The sequence below is a fragment of the Triticum urartu genome, chromosome 2 (genome assembly GCF_003073215.2).
Source record: "Triticum urartu cultivar G1812 chromosome 2, Tu2.1, whole genome shotgun sequence".
Classification (NCBI taxonomy): Eukaryota; Viridiplantae; Streptophyta; class Magnoliopsida; order Poales; family Poaceae; genus Triticum; species Triticum urartu.
The window spans coordinates 677,621,486-677,630,068 of NC_053023.1; positions in this window are offsets into that span (position 1 = coordinate 677,621,486).

Genomic DNA, 8,583 nt, shown 5'->3' on the forward strand with positions numbered 1-8,583 from the left:
TCTTTGTGAAAGTCCAATTAAGCGTCTTGATCTATCTATATAGATCTTGATGCCCAATATATAAGCAGCTTCACTGAGGTCTTTCATTGAAAAACTCTTATTCAAGTATCCTTTTATGCTATCCAGAAATTCTATATCATTTCCAATCAACAATATGCCATCCACATATAATATTAGAAATGCTACAGAGGTCCCACTCACTTTCTTGTAAATACAGGCTTCTCCAAAAGTCTGTATAAACCATATGCTTTGATCACACTATCAAAACGTTTATTCCAACTCCGAGAGGCTTGCACCAGTCCATAAATGGATCGCTGGAGCTTGCACACTTTGTTAGCACCATTTGGATCGATAAAACCTTCAGGTTACATCATATACAACTCTTCTTCCAGAAATCCATTCAGGAATGCAGACTTTACATCCATTTGCCAAATTTCATAATCATAAAATGCAGCAATTGCTAACATGTTTCAGACGGACTTAAGCATCGCTACGGGTGAGAAGGTCTCATCATAGTCAACTCCTTGAACTTGTCGAAAACTTTTCGCAACAAGTCGAGCTTTGTAGACAGTAACTTTACCTTCAGCGTCAGTCTTCTTCTTGAAGATCCATTTATTCTCGATGGCTTGCCGATCATCGGGCAAGTCAACCAAAGTCCACACTTTGTTCTCATACATGGATCCCATCTCAGATTTCATGGCCTCAAGCCATTTTGCGGAATCTGGGCTCATCATCGCTTCCTCATAGTTCGTAGGTTCGTCATGGTCAAGTATCATGACCTCCAGAATAGGATTACCGTACCACTCTGGTGCGGATTTTACTGTGGTTGACCTACGAGGTACGGTAGCAATTTCATCTGAAGTTTCATGACCATCATCATTGGCTTCCTCACTAATTGGTGTAGGTATCACAGGAACCGGTTTCTGTGATGGACTACTTTCCAATAAGGGAGCAGGTACAGTTACCTCATCAAGTTCTACTTTCCTCCCACTCACTTCTTTCGAGAGAAACTCCCTCTCTAGAAAGGATCCATTCTTAGAAACAAATGGCTTGCCTTCAGATCTGTGATAGAAGGTGTACCCAACAGTCTCCTTTGGGTATCCTATGATGACACATTTCTCCGATTTGGGTTCGAGCTTATCAGGTTGAAGCTTTTTCACATAAGCATCGCAGCCCCAAACTTTAAGAAACGACAACTTTGGTTTCTTACCAAACCATAGTTCATAAGGCGTCGTATCAACGGATTTAGATGGTGCCCTATTTAACGTGAATGCAACTATCTCTAAAGCGTAACCCCAAAATGATAGCGGTAAATCAGTAAGAGACATCATAGATCGCACCATATCTACTAAAGTACGATTAGGTTGTTCGGACACACCATTACGCTGTGGTGTTCCGGGTGGCGTGAGTTGCGAAACTATTCCGCATTGTTTCAAATGAAGACCAAACTCGTAACTCTAATATTCTCCTCCACGATCAGATCATAGAAATTTTATTTTCTTGTTACGATGATTTTCCACTTCACTCTGAAATTCTTTGAACTTTTCAAATATTTCAGACTTATGTTTCATCAAGTAGATATACCCATATCTACTCAAATCATCTGTGAAGATGAGAAAATAATGATACCCGCCGCGAGCCTCAATATTCATCGAACCACATATATCAGTATGTATGATTTCCAACAAATCTGTTGCTCGCTCCATAGTTCTGGAGAACGGCGTTTTAGTCATCTTGCCCATGAGGCATGGTTCGCAAGTACCAAGTGATTCATAATCAAGTGATTCCAAAAGTCCATCAGAATGGAGTTTGTTCATGCGCTTTACACCAATATGACCTAAACGGCAGTGCCACAAATAAGTTGCACTATCATTATCAACTCTGCATCTTTTGGCTTCAACATTATGAATATGTGTATCACTACTATCGAGATTCATTAAAAATAGACCACTCTTCAAGGGTGCATGACCATAAAAGATATTACTCATATAAATAGAGCAATCATTATTCTCTGATTTAAATGAATAACTGTCGCGCATCAAACAAGATCCAGATATAATGTTCATGCTCAACGCTGGCACCAAATAACAATTATTCATGTCTAAAAATAATCCTGAAGGTAGATGTAGAGGTAGCGTGCCGACGGCGATCACATCGGCTTTGGAATCATTTTGCACGCGCATCGTCACCTCGTCCTTAGCCGGTCTTCGCTTAATCCGTAGTCCATGTTTCGAGTTGCAAATATTAGCAACAGAACCAGTATCAAATACCTAGGTGCTACTGCGAGCTTTAGTAAGGTACACATCAATTACGTGTATATCACATATACCTTTGTTCACCTTGCCATCCTTCTTATCCGCCAAAATACTTGGGGCGGTTCCGCTTCCAGTGACCAGTCTGTTTGCAGTAGAAGCACTCAGTCTCAGGCTTAGGTCCAGACTGAAGGAAATATGCCCTAGAGGCAATAATAAAGTTATTATTTATTTCCTTATATCATGATAAATGTTTATTATTCATGCTATAATTGTATTAACTTCAACTCCTAGAACATCTCATATGCTCCATGACGTTCAAAACATCGTTGAAGTCCCGGTTCTAAGCCGTAAAGCATGGCATACTAAACTGTTGGGGACGTAGTAATTTCAAAAAAATTCCTACGCACACACAGGATCATGGTGATGCATAGCAACGAGAGGGGGGAGTGTGTTCACGTACCCTCGTAGACCGACTACGGAAGCATTAGCACAACGTGGTTGATGTAGTCGTATGTATTCACGATCCGACCGATCCAAGTACCGAACGTACGACACCTCCGAGTTTTGCACAAGTTCAACTCGATGATGTCCTGCGAGCTCCGATCCAGCAAAGCTTCACAGGAGAGTTTCGTCAGCACGACAGTGATGATGATGCTACCGACGCAGGGCTTCGCCTAAGCACCGCTACAATATGATCGAGGTAGATTATGGTGGAGGGGGGCACTGCACACGGCTAAGAGATCAATGATCAATTGTTGTGTCTATGGGGTGCCCCTGCCCCCGTGTATAAAGGAGCAAGGGGGAGGAGGCGGCCGGCCAGGGAGAGGCGCGCCAATGGGGGAGTCCTACTCCCACTAGGAGTAGGACTCCTCCTTTTCCTAGTAGGAGTAGGAAAGGGGGAAGGAAAGGGAGAGGAGGAGAAGGAAAGAGGGGCCCAGCCCCCTTGCCCTAAACAAATTTGGTTTGGGCCTTGGGGGGTGTCGGTGTCAAAACCGGCGGATCTCGGGTAGGGGGTCCCGAACTGTGTGTCTAAGGCGGATGGTAACAGGAGGCAGGGGACACGATGTTTTACCTAGGTTCGGGCCCTCTTGATAGAGGTAAAACCCTACGTCCTGCTTGATTGTTCTTGATGATATGAGTATTACAAGAGTAGATCTACCACGAGATCAGAGAGGCTCAACCCTAGAAGCCAGCCTATGGTATGATTGTATGTTCTCCTACGGACTAAAACCCTCCGGTTTATATAGACACCGGAGGGGGCTAGGGTTACACAAGGTCGGTTACAAAGGAGGAGATATCCATATCCTTATTGCCTAGCTTGCCTTCCATGCCAAGTAGAGTCCCATCCAGACACAGGACGAAGTCTTCAATCTCGTATCTTCATAGTCCAATAGTCCGGCTAAAGGATATAGGTCGGCTGTCCGGAGACCCTCTATTCCAGGACTCCCTCAGTAGCCCCTGAACTAGGCTTCAATGATGACGAGTCCGGCGCGTAGTGTTGTAAGTGCATCTAGTGCCACCCCTAGTTGGTTTTGGAGTATTGACGACAAACCTAGTTGAGGGACTAATGTGTTTGTGAGAATTGGAGGATAACACAGGTAGAAGTCCCTCATTGATTCGGTTTTCCTACCAGAGATGACCCCTAAAAATGTATGAAGACATTGATGTCAAAGGTGGTATATGAAGATATTCACATTGAAGACTATGACAAGAGAAGACATCGCATGAAGCCTATGGAGCTCGAAGACTTAGATCTTTCATAGTTCTTTTTCTTCTTTGTTGAGTCATAGGAACCACCATACTGTTAAGTGGGGTCCAAGAGAACCAGTCAGAATGACTGAAGTGATGCTTAACCAAAACCTATGTCTTCGAGTGAAGACTATGAGAGCGAATCTTGTCCAGAGTCGGACAAGTCAGCTTTGCTTGTAGCCCAAGTAAAGTTGCCGTGTGAGTTTGAAATCTGACCGTTGGAACACGTGTCAGTTCCTTAGTGACCCAGGGTCATTTCGGACAAATCAAGTCGGGTTGCCTAGTGGCTATAAATATCCCACCCCCCTACAACCATAAACGGTCGGCTGCTCTGAGTTAGAGTACGGCTTTTGTCGTTTGAGAGCAACCCACCTCGAAACCTTTGAGAGAGAATTCCTTGCGAGGATAAAGCCCTAACCACACAGAGCCAAAGAGAATTAGGCATCACTTAAGTCTTCTTGTCTGTGTGATCTGAAGACTTATTACACTTGAGGACTGTGAATCCTCCAGCCGGTTAGGCGTCCCGTTCTGAGCATCCAAGAGACATTGTGGATTGCCGATGAACAAAGTATGTGAAGGTTTGGGAGTCTACCTTGAAGACTTACCTGAGTGATTTGGCGAGGTCTGTGTGACCTTAGCTCAAGGGGAATACAGTGAGGACTGGGTGTCTTGAGCTACCTGTTCAGGACTGGGTGTCCGGGACTATGTGTCCTCAGGTTTAAATACCTAGCCGCCCTAACCAGACGTACAGTTGTCACAGCAACTGGAACTGGTCCAACAAATCATTGTCTTCAACGAGTCACTGGTTTCATCCTTCCCTTCCCTTTACTTACCGTTGGTCCTTGTGAAGTCATTGTATGACTGCACTATCTTTTGTCTTCACTGAGTGACTGCGTGTTCTGTTTGGCTTCATAATATCTTCCTACCTGATCCTTACTACATTGCTGCTATTAGTCATTGTGCTTTCACTCCATTGAATACTTGACTATGGTTTGCTTAGTGTAGTCTACCTTCCGCTGCATGGTAATAGGTTTATTTCTATCGTTTGTCTTCATAACTTCCACGTTTTGAAGACTTTCATAAAAGTCGCCTATTCACCCCCCCTCTAGTCGATATAGCGCACTTTCAATTGGTATCAGAGCAAGGTACTCCCTTGTTCTGTGTGATTCGGTTTAACCACCTGGAGTTTTAGCTATGTCGACTGCAGGGATAATTAAAGTCTCCGCTGCGTGCCCCGTCTTTGACGGGACTCAATATCCCTACTGGAAGAATAAGATGCGCATGCATCTTGAAGCCATTGACGTCGACCTATGGTATGTCATCAAGAACGGCGTTCCCAAGGCTGGAGAAGGTGTCGCTGCTGCTGATGTCAAGAAGTTCGTTCAACTGGACTCTACTGCCAAGAATATCATCTGTGGTCATCTGACCAAAGGACAATATGGCCACGTGAGTGCATTGGAAACATCTACACTAGTCTGGGACTAGCTCTCCAAGGTCAACGAAGGCGTCTCAACCCAGAGAGATCAGAGAATCAGTGTCCTTCGCAACCTCTTCAACTGCTTCAAGAGAAACGACAATGAGAATGTCCAGCTCACATTTGATCGACTCACCGACATCACGAATGAGCTTCAAGCCCTTGGCGCTACTGAGATCACCAAGCATGAAGTCGTCAAGACACTACTGAGATCACTTGACAGTTCGTTTGACACCCTAGCCCTGATGATTCAAGAACGTCCTAATTTCAAGACACTCGATCCGTCTAACATACTTGAGAGGCTCAACACACATGAGTTTCAGCTTTCTGAGAAAAGAGATATCTATGGTCCAAACTATGGGCGAACTCGTGCCTTGAAGGCAAAAGCTGTCTCCTCATCTGAAGAAGAATCTGACAGCAGTTCTGATGATCCTGAAGACATTGGAAGGGAACTTGCTATGCTTGTGAAGAAGTTCCAAAAATTCACCAAGAAGAAAGGCTTCAGAAAGTCTTCCCGATCAAGCTCAAGGAATGATGAAGCTTCTGCTCATGACTACAAGAAGAAAACATGTCACAAGTGCAAGAAACCTGGCCACTTCATCTCTGAGTGTCCGCAGTGGGACAATGAGAACAAAAAGAAGAAGAATAGCAAGGAATATGACTCTAACGACAAGAAGAAGAAGAAATACTCAAAGTCTTCTTCCAAGTCTTCCTCAAAGTCTTCATCACACAAGAAGAGCTCATCTGGCAAGGCACGTGCGTTTGTTGGCAAGGAAATGGATTCAGAGGAGGAGTCTGCTTCTGAGGAGGCGGAGGTGGAGTCTGAGGAGGAGTCCGATTCTGGCGTCGCAAGTCTGGCTACAACATACGTTGCCAAGTCCATCTTCAACACTAACGACAATGACTTCATCACCGACACCGATGCAAATGACAAGGACTACTCCGCTCCTACCTACTGCTTCATGGCACGCGGTGCCAAGGTAAACACATGCACTACTCACTATCAAACATCTAGTGACGATGACTCTGATTGTGGTTCAAAACCCAGCTACAAAACACTTGCTAAAATTGCAACTGAACAACAGAAAGCCATGGAACATATTCAAAAACTGTTAGACAAAAGCGATGATCTGTTAGGCGCTGAATTGACTCGATCTGAATCCTTAATTGAAGACATAAAAAATCTTCACGTTAAGTATGAGGAACTTGAAAGTCGTCATGAAACGCTCTCAACAACTCATGAAAAGCTTTCCTATGATTATCTTCAAAGGAAGCAAGATCTTGAGAAATTGAGAGCGGCTCATGAAGATCTTCAAAAGGAAAATGAGTCACTTCGCGCCAAACAGATTAGTTCCGCTCAGGAAGGATTTGAACCACCATGTCTTAAATGCATTGAGCGTGATAATACTACTTCTATTGCTGAATGTTCTACTGCTGCTACTGTTGCAATATTTTCAACTATTGATGTGGAAACTAACCCCTTTGCTGAGGATACCACTGCTATTGCTGATGAGAATGCTAGGTTGAAGACATTGCTTGAAACAGGGATGTACAAAAGTCTTAAAGGGCATCAGACACTATGTGATGTCCTCAAAAAGCAGATCTTGAACCGAAACCCGAGGAAAGAGGGTGTTGGCTTCGTAAGGAAAATGAATGCTGATGGCTCTTACTGGAAACCTGAGCAGTACCCCAAAACCACATGGGTTGCTGCAAAGGAATCTTCAGCAGATCCATCCACTCTATCTGGCTTCACTTGTGCAAACCCCATTGTCATTGATGAATCCTTTGATGCAAACTATAAACTATTTAAGAATCAGAATGGTGAAGTGTTTGCCAGGTACATTGGTACTAACTACAGGAATGGACCGCCTATGAAGAAGATCTGGGTTCCGAAAAAGTGTCTGGAGAATCTTCCTGTGAATGTCATCATGACACCACACGTGAAGAAGACAAACCCCAGACCACAGGCTTCATATGGTCCAAAGGCTTCATACAGACAGAGGACTCACTTGAGTCGCACTAACGGAAATGTTTTGCACGGAAACCTTACTCAGGCCTATGAATATGAGCGCGTTTCATCAAACCGCCATGTTCATAAGACCAAAAACTATTCTGCCTATTCTTATGAGTACTATTGTTCACCTGCAAGACTTTTTGCTAGGGCTCCAAAGCCAAAGTTCTCATATGCTGCACTTAGACTCATTGCTTCGAAGCCACTCTTGAAGATGTGGGTGGCTAAGAAAGCTTAACTCTCTTTTGCAGGGAAAGGTCTCCAGCCGAAAACCAAAATCGTCTGAAGCTATTGCTGGGGACCTTAAACATCTTGTAGGGCGCAAGATCAAATGCCCAAATGGTCTTATTATGTATTTTGTTCCTAAGTCGCTTGCTACTTGCCCTATTAGTCCTAACCTCGATCTAAGCTTTCATAATCCACTTGCCCGTCAAATGTTTTTGCTTCACAATTCTCTTCGTGAAGCCTATCCCCCCAACTGCACTGTATGGGACGACACCAGCCGCTTCAGAATGGATTATTGATAGTGGGTGTACTAATCACATGACTAGCAAGCGAAGCCTTCTTATGGACTCAACCTTACGTCCATCTGACAAAAGTCATATCACATTTGCTGACACTGGGAAAAGTAAGGTATTGGGTCTAGGTAGAGTTGCAATCTCAAAGGATCAACACATGGATAAAGTCATGCTTGTTGAATCCCTTGGTTTCAACTTAATGTCTGTCTCAATGCTTTGCGATTTAAACATGATTGTGATGTTTGGAAAATATCGTTGCCTTGTTCTAATGGAATCTGACAAGTCTCTAGTGTTTGAAGGGTATCGGAAAGATGATTTGTATGTGGTAGATTTCTCAGCAAGACCACATCTTGTCGTATGTCTTCTAGCAAAAGCTTGAGTATTCTATAGTCTCACCTAAATAGCTTGGCGTAATCATGGTCATAGCTGTTTCCTGTGTGAAATTGTTATCCGCTCACAATTCCAACAAAGAAGCATGTCATAGGCATCGAGGGCATCAAGTTCAAGAAGGATCACTTATGCGGTGCCTGTGAAGTAGGAAAGATGACGAGGGCCAAGCATCCCTCGAAGACAATC